Genomic DNA, 14,324 nt, shown 5'->3' with positions numbered 1-14,324 from the left:
AGAAGACTCTCAATATAGTAAAGATGATCTCCCAAATTAATATAAAGGTTTAACACAATTCTTATCAAAATTCTAGGAAAATTTTTGTAGGTGTGGATAAGATTATTCTAAAATTTACATAGAAAGACAGAGTAACTAGAATAGCTAAAACAGTTTTGAGAAAAGAACAATGTTGGGAGAATCACTCTCCAGTTTTAAGACATTATGTGGCTATAGCAATCAAGATTATGGTATTGCCAGAGGGATAGACGAATAGATAAATGCAACAGAATAGAGAACTTGGAAGTAGCCTCACACAGGTAGAGCCAGCTGATTTTTGACAAAGCTGCAAGAGTAATACAGTTTGTCTCTTCAACAAATGGTGCTAGAGCAATTGGATATCTATAGACCAAAAAAAAAAAAAAACCCAAAAACCCTAAACCTTAGAATATATCCATAAATTAACTCAAAATAGTTTATCAATTTAAATGTAAAACATAAAACTGCAAAACTTTTAAAAGACAGCATAGGAGAAAATCTTCAGGACTTAGGGCTTGGCAAAAAGTTATTAGCCATATATACCCAGAGAAAACCATAATTCGAAAAGATACGTGCACCCCAATGTTCATTGCAGCACTGTTTACAATAGCCAGGACATGGAAGCAACCTAAATGTCCATCAACAGAGGAATGGATAAAGAAGGTGTGGTACATATATACAATGGAATATTACTCAGCCATAAAAAACCAAAATAATGCCGTTTGCAGCAACATGGGTGGACCTAGAGATTGTCATACTGAGTGAAGTAAGTTGGACACAGAAAGACAAATATCATATAATATCACTTATATGTGGAATTTTAAAAAAGGGTACAAATGAACTTATTTACAAAACAGAAACATACTCACAGACTTAGAGAATGAACTTATGGTTACCAGGGGGGAAGGGATTGATAGGGAGTTTGGGACTGACATGTACACACTGCTATATTTAAAATGGATAACTGGGACTTCCCTGGCGGTCCAGTGGTTAAGACTCCACGCTTCCATAGCAGGGGGCATAGGTTCGATCCCTGGTCAGGGAACTAAGATACTGCATGCCGTGTGGCGTGACCAAAAATAAAATAAAATTAAAAAAAAAAAAAAAAGGATAACCAACAAGGACCTACTGTATAGCACAGGAACTATGAACAACCTAAATGGGAAAAGAATTTGAAAAAGGACACATGTATATGTATAACCGAATCACTTTGCTGTACACCTGAAACTATCACAACATTTTTAATCAACTATACTCCAATATAAAATAAAAAGTTAAAAAAAAAAAACAGAAGTAGAGTCACAGATGTAGAAAACAAACTTATGGTTACTGGGGGATAAGGTGGGAGGGATAAATTGGGAGATTGGGATTGACATATACACACTATTACACATAAAATAGATAACTAATAAGAACCTACTGTATAGCACAGGGAACTCTACTCAGTACTCGGTAATGGCCTATATGGGAAAAGAATCTAAAAAAAGAGTGGATATATGTATATGTATAACTGATTCACTTTGCTGTACACCTGAAACTAATAACATTGTAAATCAACTATACTCCAGTAAAAAATTTTTTAAAAAGTTATTAGCCATGTGACCAAAAGCATGAATATAAAAAAAATGACTGATAAATAAAATTTCATCAAGGGACTTCTCTGGTGGCGCAGTGGTTAAGAATCTGCCTGCCAACGCAGGGGACTCGGGTTCGAACCTTGGTCTGGGAAGATCCCACATGCCGCGGAGCAGCTGAGCCCATGTGCCACAACTAGTGAGCCTAGAGCTCACTCGAACCACAACTGCTTAGCCCACGCACCACAGCTACTGAGCCCATGCAGCGCAACTACTGAAGCCCACGTGCCCTAGAACCTGCGCGCCGCAACTACTGAAACCCGTGCGCTCTAGGGCCCGCATGCCGCGACTACTGAAGCCCGCGTTCTGCAACAAGAGAAACCACCGCAGTGAGAAGTCCACGTGCTGCAACGAAGTGTAGTCCCCGCTCGCCGCAACTAGAGAAAGCCTGCGCACAGCAACGAAGACCCAATGCAGCCAAAAAAAAATTCATCAAAATTTAAAACTTTTGCCTGTTAAAAGGGTGAAAAGAGAAGCTATAGACTGGAAAAATATTTGGAAACCCTATATTTGACAAAGGACTCTTACCTAAAATATATAAAGAACTGTCAAAACTCAACAGAAACAACTGAAACAGTCTAATTAGAAAATGGGCAAACAGCATGAAGACACATTTCACCAAGAAAAGATATACAGATGACAAATGAAAATAAACACATGTGGACACTCATCATATAATCTAGCATTTGCACTTTGGAGCATTTATCCCAGGGAAATGAAAACTTAGATCCACACTAGAACCTGTGCAAAAATGTTCATAGCAGTTTTATTTGTAATAGCCCAAACATGTGAACAACCTCATGTTCATTAACATGAATGGCTAAACTGTGGAACATCCACATTATGGAATTCAACACAGCAATAAAAAGGAACACACTATTGATGCATACAAGAACTTGAATGGATCTCAAGGGCATTAGGTTGAGTGAAAAAAGCCAATCTCAAAAAGTCACATACTGTATGATTCCACTTACAAAGCATTCTGTAAATGACAGCATGACAGTAGCTTACTATTGCAGAGGAAGCATGGTTTAGTGACCAGACCTTAAACCAGAATTCTATTTCTGGTTCAAAGTGACCTTGAGGGAAGTGACTTCTCATTCTCATAACTAATAAGCAAATTAAGATAAAACTGACTATTGCTCTGGTGAACTATAGGATAAGTTATTCTAAAATTATTCTAATGTTTTAGGCTATGTATAAAACTCTTCACTTACAAGTAGATTAAATACAAAGTTTTGAGGAATTTAGTTATGGCAAGAGTCACATGAAGTAGAAAGAGGAAGTTTGCTTTAGCAGGCATGAACAGTTTTAGTATGTGAGTTTGTGGGTTAAAGTCAAGAAAACTCAGACATAGGGTAAAAGTTTTTCTTATCCTTTCACAGGTTAGTAATTTTGGGAAAACTTTGGGAGAATGGCAGGCAGTTTGCATTTTAGAGATCAGGTTTTGAAGTTAAAAAGTCCAGGGTTTGAATTGCAGCTCTGCCAGTTACTGTCTAAGTTATTTAACTTCAGTTCTCAGTTTTGCCATCTATACAATGGGGCTAATTAACGCCTTTTTGTTAGGATTGTTATGAGAAGGCTATATAATAATACAGAGCTGTAATTACTGATGATAATATTAATTTTATCAAGACATGGAATGGAATGATGGTGGTGTTAGGAGCAAACAGATAGCTTTGTTTACTCTTCTTTTATGAAGATTTATTTTTAGCCACATAATAATGGTTTTTTTTGGGGGGGTACTAATTTTGGCTTTATAACAAATTGGTTGATATTGTGGTTCCTAAAGCTGTTCTTAATGTGTGACTAAATTGATCAAAATCACTGGATTTAAAGCCAAGAGGGATAAATCTGTTTTTGTAAAATCTAGCAGACCGGGGGCTTCCCTGGTGGCACAGTGGTTGAGAATCTGCCTGCCAGTGCAGGGCACACGGGTTCGAGCCCTGGTCTGGGAAGATCCCACATGCCGCGGAGCAACTGGGCCCGTGAGCCACAATTACTGAGCCTGCGCGTCTGGAGCCTGTGCTCCGCAACAAGAGAGGCCGCGATAGTGAGAGGCCCGCGCACCGCGATGAAGAGTGGCCCCCACTTGCCACAACTAGAGAAGGCCCTCGCACAGAAACGAAGACCCAACACAGCCATAAATAAATAAATAAATAAAAGAAAGGCAAGTAACTTTAAAAAAAAAACAAAAACTAGCAGACCAAAGTATAAGCAGAAAACTAAGAAAAATAAAAGCACACATTTATGAAATTTTATTTCAGTGCAATACCTGTAACATGTTTCTACAGCTATATTCACATAATATCTGAATGAACAGTGAAAGGGTTTAGTTAATTATAAAGATATATTAAAAATCTACAATGTACAATGTCAAATTATCAGAAAATATTCCATATGAATTTTCTTTTTCTTTGCCTGCTGAACTGCTAAAACATTGAAAAAGAGGTCAAGCACCAGAGCCAACATACTTATTTGGATCCTTCCAGCCCTGGTACACTGTAGCAGAGCAGAACAGTTCCAGTTTCAGCCAGTCGTTCACTGGCATGTGGTCAGTTTGAAGTTTCCTGCTGTATTCCTCTCAACTAGAGAGAAGGAACCAAAAATGCTGACGTCCTCATTTGACTTCATCACTCATGCCTGAGCACATACACCAACACTTCCTGTGCAAAACCTACCCTGACTCTGCGGAGGACACTCTCAGCCCTCAGCTGATCTGGGTGGGGATGCTGGCTTGGGTTGGTGAAGATTGGAAAGCGTTAGCCCTCGGTTGGATACCTCACACTGTATGAACATGCCATGTCTCATTACTATACCTTTCATTTCATAGAGATAAGCTTTCAAAGCTTATAATAACAATATTCATTGATTGTAAGTGATTGTTACAGGCCAGTTAGTAGCTCTCAAGACCACCACCCTGTGAAAGTAGTATACTGGATGACAGCACGTTTAAGAAAGAGCTAATTTAGAAATATAATGCTATGGAAATTGAACTGAAAAAAATCTGTCAGAATATCTGAAATGTATATATCTTGCCTCCCTAATATCAGTATGTCTGTATCTATCCTACCTTAACACTCCTGGCCTCAGTTTTCTTATCCATACAAAGGGAGGATTTCTAAATTTCTAAGGCTTTGTGATTTTAGCATGTGTTTCTCCAAGTAGTTTTCTCCATGTTTCCACTTCTGGGTTCATAAGCTACATTAATGCTTATTTTATTCTACCTGTCAAAATTTCCTCAAGTACTGTCAAGTACTTTAAGGTAATACACTATTTTCAGTTTGTTATTCTTTCAGAAACACAATAATTTGAAGAAGTGCTGTTGCACAGTTGTACTGAGTCTAGATATTATAGTTTGATTCTGACTACGCCATCTAAATATCACATGAAAGGGAAATTACAATTTGGGTTGAAATTTGCTCATTGGTGCCTCTCCTTTAAAATCCTGATTTTTTTTTTTTTTAAAGAAGAAGTCATTTGGGATTGCTAGTAACCTGGGAAGGAAATAGAAGGTCCCTTTGCTTGGGGGGAGATGGATATGGTTTTGCTATTCAGCATTTCTTATGACTTTCTTATGACCATGAAAAAATATGCTAAGATTCTTTATGACCTAGTTTTAAAGGATAGTTTGTTATAAATTTAAAGACTATAACTACAATAAAATCACAGGTAGTTGGCCCCATCCTTCCCATTTTACCACAGTATTCTAGAGTTCTCTCACTACATTTTGAAATACCTTCGTGGAATTTTGAAATTCGTTACTTGCGTAGTTCTTTAAGGCTGCATCAGTGCTAGAAGAGGAGTTATGAAACATAGCTGTGCACTTCCCCTTAGTTAGTTCTTTACCATGTTGAACAGAAGATGTGTGCGTGTTTGGTGTCTAAATACAGAATGCCTATAGATTTTACCCACAAGTTGTATATCCAACGAATTCCTCCACAAGCAGGAAATAAGTATGATTAATCAGAAGAATAAAAGGCACTGCTGGATGTTGTTTGAAAGGAATCCTTTATGGGGGGCTGTGAGTATTGTTGTTTTTGCAGTTTCCATTTTTGAAATAGGTTAAAAACATTTGAAATTTTTGAGTATGCAAAGTATATGAGTAGATGAAGTAACGTATTTGTCTCTTTGTTTACTACTAAATTATAAGTAATTTGTATCATTATTGAAAAATTATCCTGGCTCTTGTCTAGAATGGTTTCATGCTGTGATTTTAGCACAAAGGTACACTTTTTCTTATTTTCATGGCCCAAGTATGATTACTTGAGGTAATGGCATTTCTTCCTGTGGATTCATAGCATAGCAGTGTTCCCTGAGAGCAGTGAAAGTGAACTGTGCTTTAAGTGCAATCACTGTTGACCTTTCTTAGCTGAGCCTTTTTATTATAACCTCATTCCTTCTATTTCTAGTTTCTATTTCTCCTCCTTCCTTCTGTTTCTAATATGTAAAAGCTACACTTCAAGTTTCTTAGAACTTATTTGTGCACTTAATATTCTCTCATTCATCAGTTATTTGGGGATAAGATTCCCTCTACTTCTAAAACATCAGCAAGGTACACTGGTAATGCACAAGCTTAAGGATTTCTTGAAATTACATATGATTTATTGGACTCTGAAGTCAGTTGACTTGCCTAGATCCTCCTAGCGTTGTAGCTTTAATGTTCTCATGGTCTTTTTCTATTTAACTGAAAAACAGCGTTAGATGAATGTTTTGTTCAGAGAAACATTTTTAAACAGATATTTTTGATTTGTAGTAAGGAGAAAGAAAATAAAAATTGAGGTGTAACTACTGATAACATTTTGATGTGTTTTTCCTCTTTGTATCTGTTGTTTGGCAAAGCTGAGGTCGTAATTTACATGGATTTTTAAAATCATGCTTTCCCCTTCCCACATAACATTAGATGTTTCACATTACAAAACTTTTTAGTAAAAATTCAATAGCTGTATGATATTCTGTTAAAAAGTAGTACTTTAATTTAGTTAATATGTCCTCCATTGTTAGATATTTAACATCTTTCAAGATTTTGGATTATAAATAACTGAGAGAACACCACCATTTTTTAAAGACTGTCTTTGCAAGGTGCCTTGGGGGGGAAAAGTCCCATTGTGTTTGTATTCTTGATTTAAGATATTAATAATAGCTATACCTTAGAATTTTAAGGACATTGAATTAGGATTTTAAACAAACGTGTTAGGTTCCATGTTTGTTTAAACTTACAAATCACACATTTTAAAAACTTTTTCTTCTGTGTGGCAGGGAGCCTATGTGCTAGCTATTTTTCAAATGTAGATGACATTGCTTTCTTCATAGAGAAAAACTGGAGTGGGACCTATAGAATATTTGCAAATAGGTGATCACTGAGGAACATTGAAAGAGAACTTCCCTAACTAAGGCAGGTTCTTCTATGCCACAAGCCTCATGTGAATGGAAAACTAGATCTATGCATACAAGCGTGGGCTATGAAAATACTGGTGCTGGGAATAACACAGATTCACAAGACTTTAGCCAAAGCCTTTGGTTTTTCTTTGTTTCACTAGGTTAGAAATGGCCTCAGATTCTCCCAATAGTTCAGCCACAAAAGAAAGAAAAAGCTTGTTGTTCTTCGTTCCCATTGTATAGAGGCCCCTATGTCACAGACTTGCACCAACGTGGAGTACTGACCTACCTTGTGGAATGAATGGAACTGAGTTTAGAGTACTTTGAGTTACTTATAAATTCTTAAATGTGTCTTGCATTTAAAACTTTATAGGCATGATGATAAATTTTAATAGAATACAAATAGCTAGAGTAATGTGAATATACAATCAAAATATGGAAGTTTGGAGTCTTATTCTTCAAGTAATTACTCTGGGTCGGAAAATTTGATTTCAGGATTTTAGGGGATTTATTTTTTCTTTGCCCTGCTCTGTGTCCTCCTCACTAGTTTCGATGGTAATATAAGTTACTACCCGACTTTTCTTTATAAATGAGTAAAATTTTATTGAACATGTATTATACTTAGAAATAGTCATTTCTCCTAATTTTTATTGTAACTTTAAAATTTAGGATCTGGTTGCTATTAAACGCCGGATTATATGTATACATATATATTTTATATTAAAAAGATGTCGAAGTAGGATTTATTATAGGACCTGTAGGTTTTATTCTCTAATGACAAGTATGAATAGACTTATTTATAAGACCAAAGGAGACTCAGAATTAGGCTGAAAACCACAGTAGTTCAAGGGGTTTTTTTTTGCCCCCATTGTTTTTTAGGCGTCCCAACCTGCGTATGCTTCTTCAGAGCGTGCATACAGTGCACACAGTGTTCTCAGGATCAGCTTTGTCACTGAACCAATTGGACTCCTGTCCAGCCGTTTACACACTTCTTGGCATTTCTCCTGCCCATTTGTTTTCATCTTTCCAACTCATTTGCTCCTCTGGCATTAGGACCAACAGCTGCAGTTGCACATGGGGTCCGTAAAGTAGCTGAATAATAAAATGCTATGACCTGGTTCCTGTATAGTCTCAATGATGACTGTGTTGGTAACTCAGAAATGCTGCAGATATGTTTGGCAGGGCAGGTGAAACATTATCTTTATTTTACAGGAAGAAAGTTTATGTATAAAAAGTATTGGTAATTGATACTGAGTGATATAAGTTATATCTCCTAAATGCTAGTCTTATTGTTTACTGAGTACCTATTAGACACGGTGCTTTGTGTTATATGCACATTATTTCTAATCCTTAGAATAATCTTGTAAGATAGGTGATGTGACCATATTTTTCAGGTGGAGAAAGCAGACTCAATGAGGTTATATACCCATATCTACATATTCAGTATTACATGGTAAATAGCAGAACTGGAATTCAAGTCCAAGATCATCTGTTTCCAAAGATTGTAGCCTATCCATTACACACACTGTACGCAATTTTTTGTGTGTGTGAATAGTTTTTATTTCCATTTTGCTGTTGATGAACATCAATTATTATGTAATGAAAGGTTCTATGAACATTACTGTACATCTTTTAGTGGAATTATTGGGTATGCGTATGTTCAGCTTTAGGAGACATTGCCTAAAGGTTTTCCATAGTGGTTTTAGGGTGTGAATATTCTAGTTCCCCTTCCTAGCCAATACTTTGTCTAAAAAAATTTTAGCCATGTGGCAGGTATCTAGTGGTGTCATTTTGTGATTTTAATTTGCACATCTCTGATTAATGATTTTTATATGCTTATTGGAGACCTTTTGTGAGGTTCCCAATCGAAGCTTTTGTCCATTAAAAAATAGGGTGGGAGCCAAAAGTAAAAAGAGTGAAAAAGAAACATTTAATATAAAGTTGGGCAGTGATAAGTGCTATTAAATAACAAAGACCAAGGTACTAGGATCGATAGAAAGGGACAGAGATGGGGTTGTGAGGAAGGAAAGACCTACCTGAGAAAGTGGCATCGAAGTGCAGATTTGCATGAATTGTGTTACGGAAGCAAGAGGAAAATCTAGATGAAACGTTCTAGGCAGAGGGAACTGCAAGTGCAAGGGACTTGAGGCAGGAATGAGGTTTGGCAGTAAGAACTTGGCAGGGAAGTAAGTATTTAAATTCCTACACAACTGTTCAGCTTATGAGGGAAGGGAAGGTCTTTACTTTTACCCACCTCCAACCATACACTCAGTAAGATATTATTTGGCTTTTTTTCTTATTTATAAAGATCAAAGGCTTCTATTCAGTCAGTGGGGTTCCATGTTTGAACTAATAACTTCATATTTGGCCAACTAGTTGCTGTATAATATCTAAACACATTTACTGGTGATGTTTTATGAATGTTTATTCAGTGAACATTTATTGAACAGACCTGATTGATTGGATGTGTGGAGGAGGGAGAAGGTGGAGAAAGAGTTGCTGATTAAAGCAAAGAAGAAAGGAGTTACTGGAGAGAGTCCTAGGGAACCAGGAGAGTTGGTTGTGATGGGGCCCAGGAGGAAAGAATGTCAAGAAGGAGAACGAGGTCAGCACTGCCGGGTGCTCCCAGAGAAGTACAGGGGTTCAAGAACTGAATGGTTACCTGTGGGTTTGCTGATTGCAACGTCCCACTGGCCTTGGTGGGAGCAGGACCAGGTGCATGTTAGACCGGTAGGCTAAGGAGCAACTAACTGGTGAGAAAGTGGAGGCAGTGACCTTGGAGTTCCCACTTTTTGAGAACTGTAAACAAGAAAAGGGATGAGATTAGATAGCTTGACAAGAATATAAATGGAGCCAAGAAAGAACTTTTTTGTTTTATTGATATTTTGGGTTTTGGGGGGAGGGGGGGTTTGAAAGAGACTTAAGGGTTTTTTTTTCCCATAACAGGAAGTCATCCTTTGCTATTCTTGTCTCAGAGTAGACAGTTGTGTCTCCCTTCCCCCTGCCCCTTTAAACATGTTTAAAACTTATTACAACTATATAGTTTTCTAGGTATTCAAAGGGGGTTCACCTATGTGGTCTAACTGATCTTCTTGAGAGGGAGGTACCAAATATTCATCTACCTGTTTCTTAGATGAAAGCTTCAAAACTCAGAAGTTGTAGCTGAGAAGTCATTCCCCACTGATAAGTTGTGGGGCAAGAATTTTTTAAGTATACCCTATCTTGCCCAGAGTTTGGGAATCTGTATTCGCAGCATTAACTGACCATGATTTGCCCCGTATTCAAGTGGTTATCCTCTGGTTACCCCAAAAGAAAATCCAGGGTGTTTAGATATAATTCATAAGGCAAATTAAGAAGCTTTCCCAAATCCCCCTGCACACACATCCTTCTCACCCACCTGTGCACTCTCATATATACACACACACCACTCATCCCGCATACATATCTCTGCCACACACACAGCCTCAAATGTTCACAGTTGGATACACCTTAGTCCTAGTCTCAAAGGACCCTTGCCCACAAAACTAGACTACTTTCCTCTTTCTGGGGTTGGATTTGGGATAAAAAGGTAAAGTTAGGTTAGAAAGAATTGATTTTATGAGATCAGATGAGAGACCATAAATACAGGCATACCTTGTTGTCTTGTGCTTCACTTTATTGAGTTTTGCAGATATTGCATTTTTTACAAACTGAAGGTTTGTGGCAACCCTGCATTGTCAGATGATGGTTAACAGTTTTTAGCAATAAAGTATTTTTTAATTAAGGTATGTACATTGTTTTTTTAAGACATAATGCTATTGCACACTTAACAGACTACACTATAGTGTAACCATAACTTTTATATACATTGGGAAACCAAAAAATTCATGTGACTTGCTTTATTGCAATATTTGCTTTATTGCGGTGGTCTGGAACCAAACCTGCACTATCTCAGAGGCATGCCCATAAATCCCTAGGTTTCAACAATAAGGGTTCAGTTGATCATTCGGTTTTTGATGAATTTGCTTTCGTTCCCAAAGGAAACCCTGTAGAACTTATGCTAAACAGTTTTTGCATAGCTTTGATCTAGAGCAATAGATGTTTGTATGCTTTGGTCCTTTAGGATATTTTTTGAGTTGTGAGGATTAACTGTTCAGCGTTGGATTTTATGAGCACAAAACTGGGATTGACATAATTTTCATAGTGGCCTGATCTCAGCACCTAAAGTATAAAAAAGAAGGTTCATAATGTTGATATTTTGATAATTTTTACAGAATGATGTTTGTGTGGTATATCTTTTTCACTTACCTAGTACTAGACATCTATAACAGTTGTTAACGCATTTCCACCCCTCACCTCTCAAAGAGGTGAAAGTCTTTGTTGTGGGAACATATTAAAAACTCATCAAGAGAAAGGAACCAGTGTCTCCTTTTTTTGTCTGTAGAGTTTTTAGGTTGGAACTTTGCAAATTGTAGATCCCCAATAAGTCTTGTTTATACAACATTCTTTGTTCTTAATCCTTTTTCCACTTGTCACAAATATTTGTAAAAATATAGTTACTAATATAATTAATGTATTAACATAAATATATATTATGTTATATATATGTACTCCCCAAAGAGAGTCTTCACTTTCATATATTTCAGAAAGTTTCTTAGACAAAGAAAAAAGAATTAAAACATCTAGATTCCGATTCAGATGCATCACTTCTTAAAAGAATGTGGATAAGAATGAAGAATGGGGAAGGCAACAGTCTAGGACCCAGATATTTGTATACTTTCCTCCAGCCTCTGTTTTAGAGTCAACATTAAATATATGGAAAGAGAGGGAATATTACCCTAATGAAGATAGCAATAATCTCATGATGTGAAGAATTGGATCCCATTATTCTCATTTGACTAAGATATATTATCCTTCTGATTTTAATAAAAAAATATCCCTGGGGCATTGGTAGAACTGGGTTAGAGTCCCAATGGTTGGACTTTGACAAAAAAGGTCTAGCACTCTGAGACCCTCTGACATAGACTTATCTTCAACACTTGTTTTCTTTGCAGTGTGGTAGCTGGGAAAGGAAAGTACTTCTCTGATATGCTAACCGTATCAGAGGAATGATGGGCAATTAAAAAAAAATGCTTCCGATTCCGGAAGTTGCTTTTTGAGGTAGTGTGCGGGATAGTGTGGTCTTTGTGAGCTTCCACCATGGCGTACCGGGGCCAGGGCCAGAAGGTGCAGAAGGTGATGGTGCAGCCAATCAATCTCATCTTCAGATACTTGCAAAATAGATCTCGGATTCAGGTGTGGCTTTATGAGTAAGTGAATATGCGGATAGAGGGCTGTATCATTGGTTTTGATGAGTATATGAACCTCGTATTAGATGATGCAGAAGAGATTCATTCTAAAACAAAGTCAAGAAAACAACTAGGTCGGATCATGCTTAAAGGAGATAACATTACTCTGCTCCAGAGTGTCTCCAACTAGAAATGATCAATGAAGTGAGAAATTGTTGAGAAGGCAATACAGTTTTTTTAGGTGTCCTTTGTTAGAAGTGTAGTTCTAAAGCATTTATTCATATTGTTTTGCTCACCTTTATGTTGTTACCAGATGACAATAAATGCTGTGGGATTGTTTTTATTAAAATATTTACATTGTTTCCTTTAAAAAAGAAATGCTTCCATCAAATCAGGCTAAACTTTTTACTCCATCATTGTTTTTTGTTTTTGTTTGTTTTTTGTTTTTGGCCGCACCACGTGGCTTAAGGGATATTAGTTCCTTTCCTCACCTGGGATTGAATCCAGGCCACAGCAGTGAAAGCGCCAAGTCCTAACCACTGGACCGCCAGGGAATTTGTTACTCCATCATTGTTAACACCTTGCAAACTGGGCAGAGAAGTTCCATTTATTTCAATGTTTTCTTTTACTTGTCAGGTACTTCGTACCTTGCAAATATATTTTTGCTCTAAATCATCTTCATAGAACTAATAGAACTAATTGCAAAACAGTCAAATAAAAAAAAATCTTACATAGAATGTTAAGCAAAAATACAAAATTCTTGGTACACACTGAAAATATCTAAGAAAATGTCACCTCTTTACAGACGTTGCATTTTGTGTTTCAGTGTCTGTGACTGGTTAACTCTGTTGTTTAACCTGGTGCTTCTTAGGCTTACATGATAAATTTATCTCCAGTTAAGATAGGTAACTTGAGTCTGTTTCATATTCACAGACAAAACCCTAACAGTATCCACTCACTTCATAATATGAGCTATTTGTCAAGAAGGAGTTTCAGCAAGAAAAAGAGAATGTGGCGAGAACTGAGCTGGTGGTAATGTTACTCGAAGTGCACCTGCACAGGGCATCTTTGTTGTGGGTACAATTGCCATCTCACCTGGTACTTTAGTAATACCTCCTGCTCAGACCTTTCAGTCATACCACACCTAAGGGTTGTACCCAGACATTTTTAGTATGCCATTTCATTTTGGAAAACAAATAAATATTTGTTCTTGTCCTTGCTGCTCTAGCCCCTTTCTCCTTTTCTGCTGAAACCAGTAAGAATGAGGAGGAATCCTCCTTCCTCCAACATTCATTCTCATTAGTTTAGAATAGAAGAGATCTTTGAAGATGATCTAACCTAGTTCTCTCATTCTGTGACTGAAGTGCACAGGACCAGAGAGGGCAATGGCTTGCCATATCATACCAGTGGTTAAGCAGGGACTAGAGTCCAGGTTTCTGAATTTCTAATTAGGGAGTCTTTCTATCATTGAGCTTTGCAAAAGCTAAGGGCTTAAAAACATTCCAAAAATATGTGCCTAGGTATAGATTCAATAGTGAAGGGAGATAGAACAATATTCCCAAGGTTATTTGATCACTGCTCAGCTGGCACAGTGACTGCTTGTAACAAGTTCTAGGCAACACTGCGGACTGCCCAGTATTTGAAGAAGATAAATTATCAGGCGTCTCTGCTTCCAACACCTTTTTATCTCGAGAACCTTTATGGGGATTATTGGCTATTTGGCACGTGTCCTACAGCTTAAGTTTGGGGACCCTATTATTAGATTCTGAGCAGTGTGGCTTGAGGTGCTGTTGTGGAGACAATGTTAGAACAGCCAGAGGTGAACCTGGAGCTAAAGAGGACACTACTACTTATTTGCCTTTCTTAGATCTGCCTTTTTTTTTCTTTCTGAGTAATTCTGACAGAATCAATTTCCTAGAAACTATAAGCCAGATTCTTTTTAGTTTTTTTTATTCTTGATAGTTAGTAGATCCACCCAAGAACATAGTGGGGTGAACATTGAAAAATATGTGTAGGAAGAATAAAT

The 14,324-nt window shown here is 37.2% G+C and overlaps 1 protein-coding gene and 1 pseudogene across 1 annotated transcript in view; both read left to right on the top strand.

Annotated features, from left to right (window-relative positions):
* Window positions 1-14,324, top strand: part of FGD4 (FYVE, RhoGEF and PH domain containing 4) — a 194,538-nt gene that overhangs the window by 61,890 nt on the left and 118,324 nt on the right. The window lies entirely within an intron of this gene.
* On the top strand, window positions 12,155-12,488 carry LOC133101045 (small nuclear ribonucleoprotein E-like; annotated as a pseudogene).

Source organism: Eubalaena glacialis, chromosome 11 (assembly GCF_028564815.1).
Source record: "Eubalaena glacialis isolate mEubGla1 chromosome 11, mEubGla1.1.hap2.+ XY, whole genome shotgun sequence".
Taxonomy (NCBI): domain Eukaryota; kingdom Metazoa; phylum Chordata; class Mammalia; order Artiodactyla; family Balaenidae; genus Eubalaena; species Eubalaena glacialis.
Note: the sequence above shows the minus strand (reverse complement) of the source record. Positions and strands in the feature narration are given on the sequence as shown.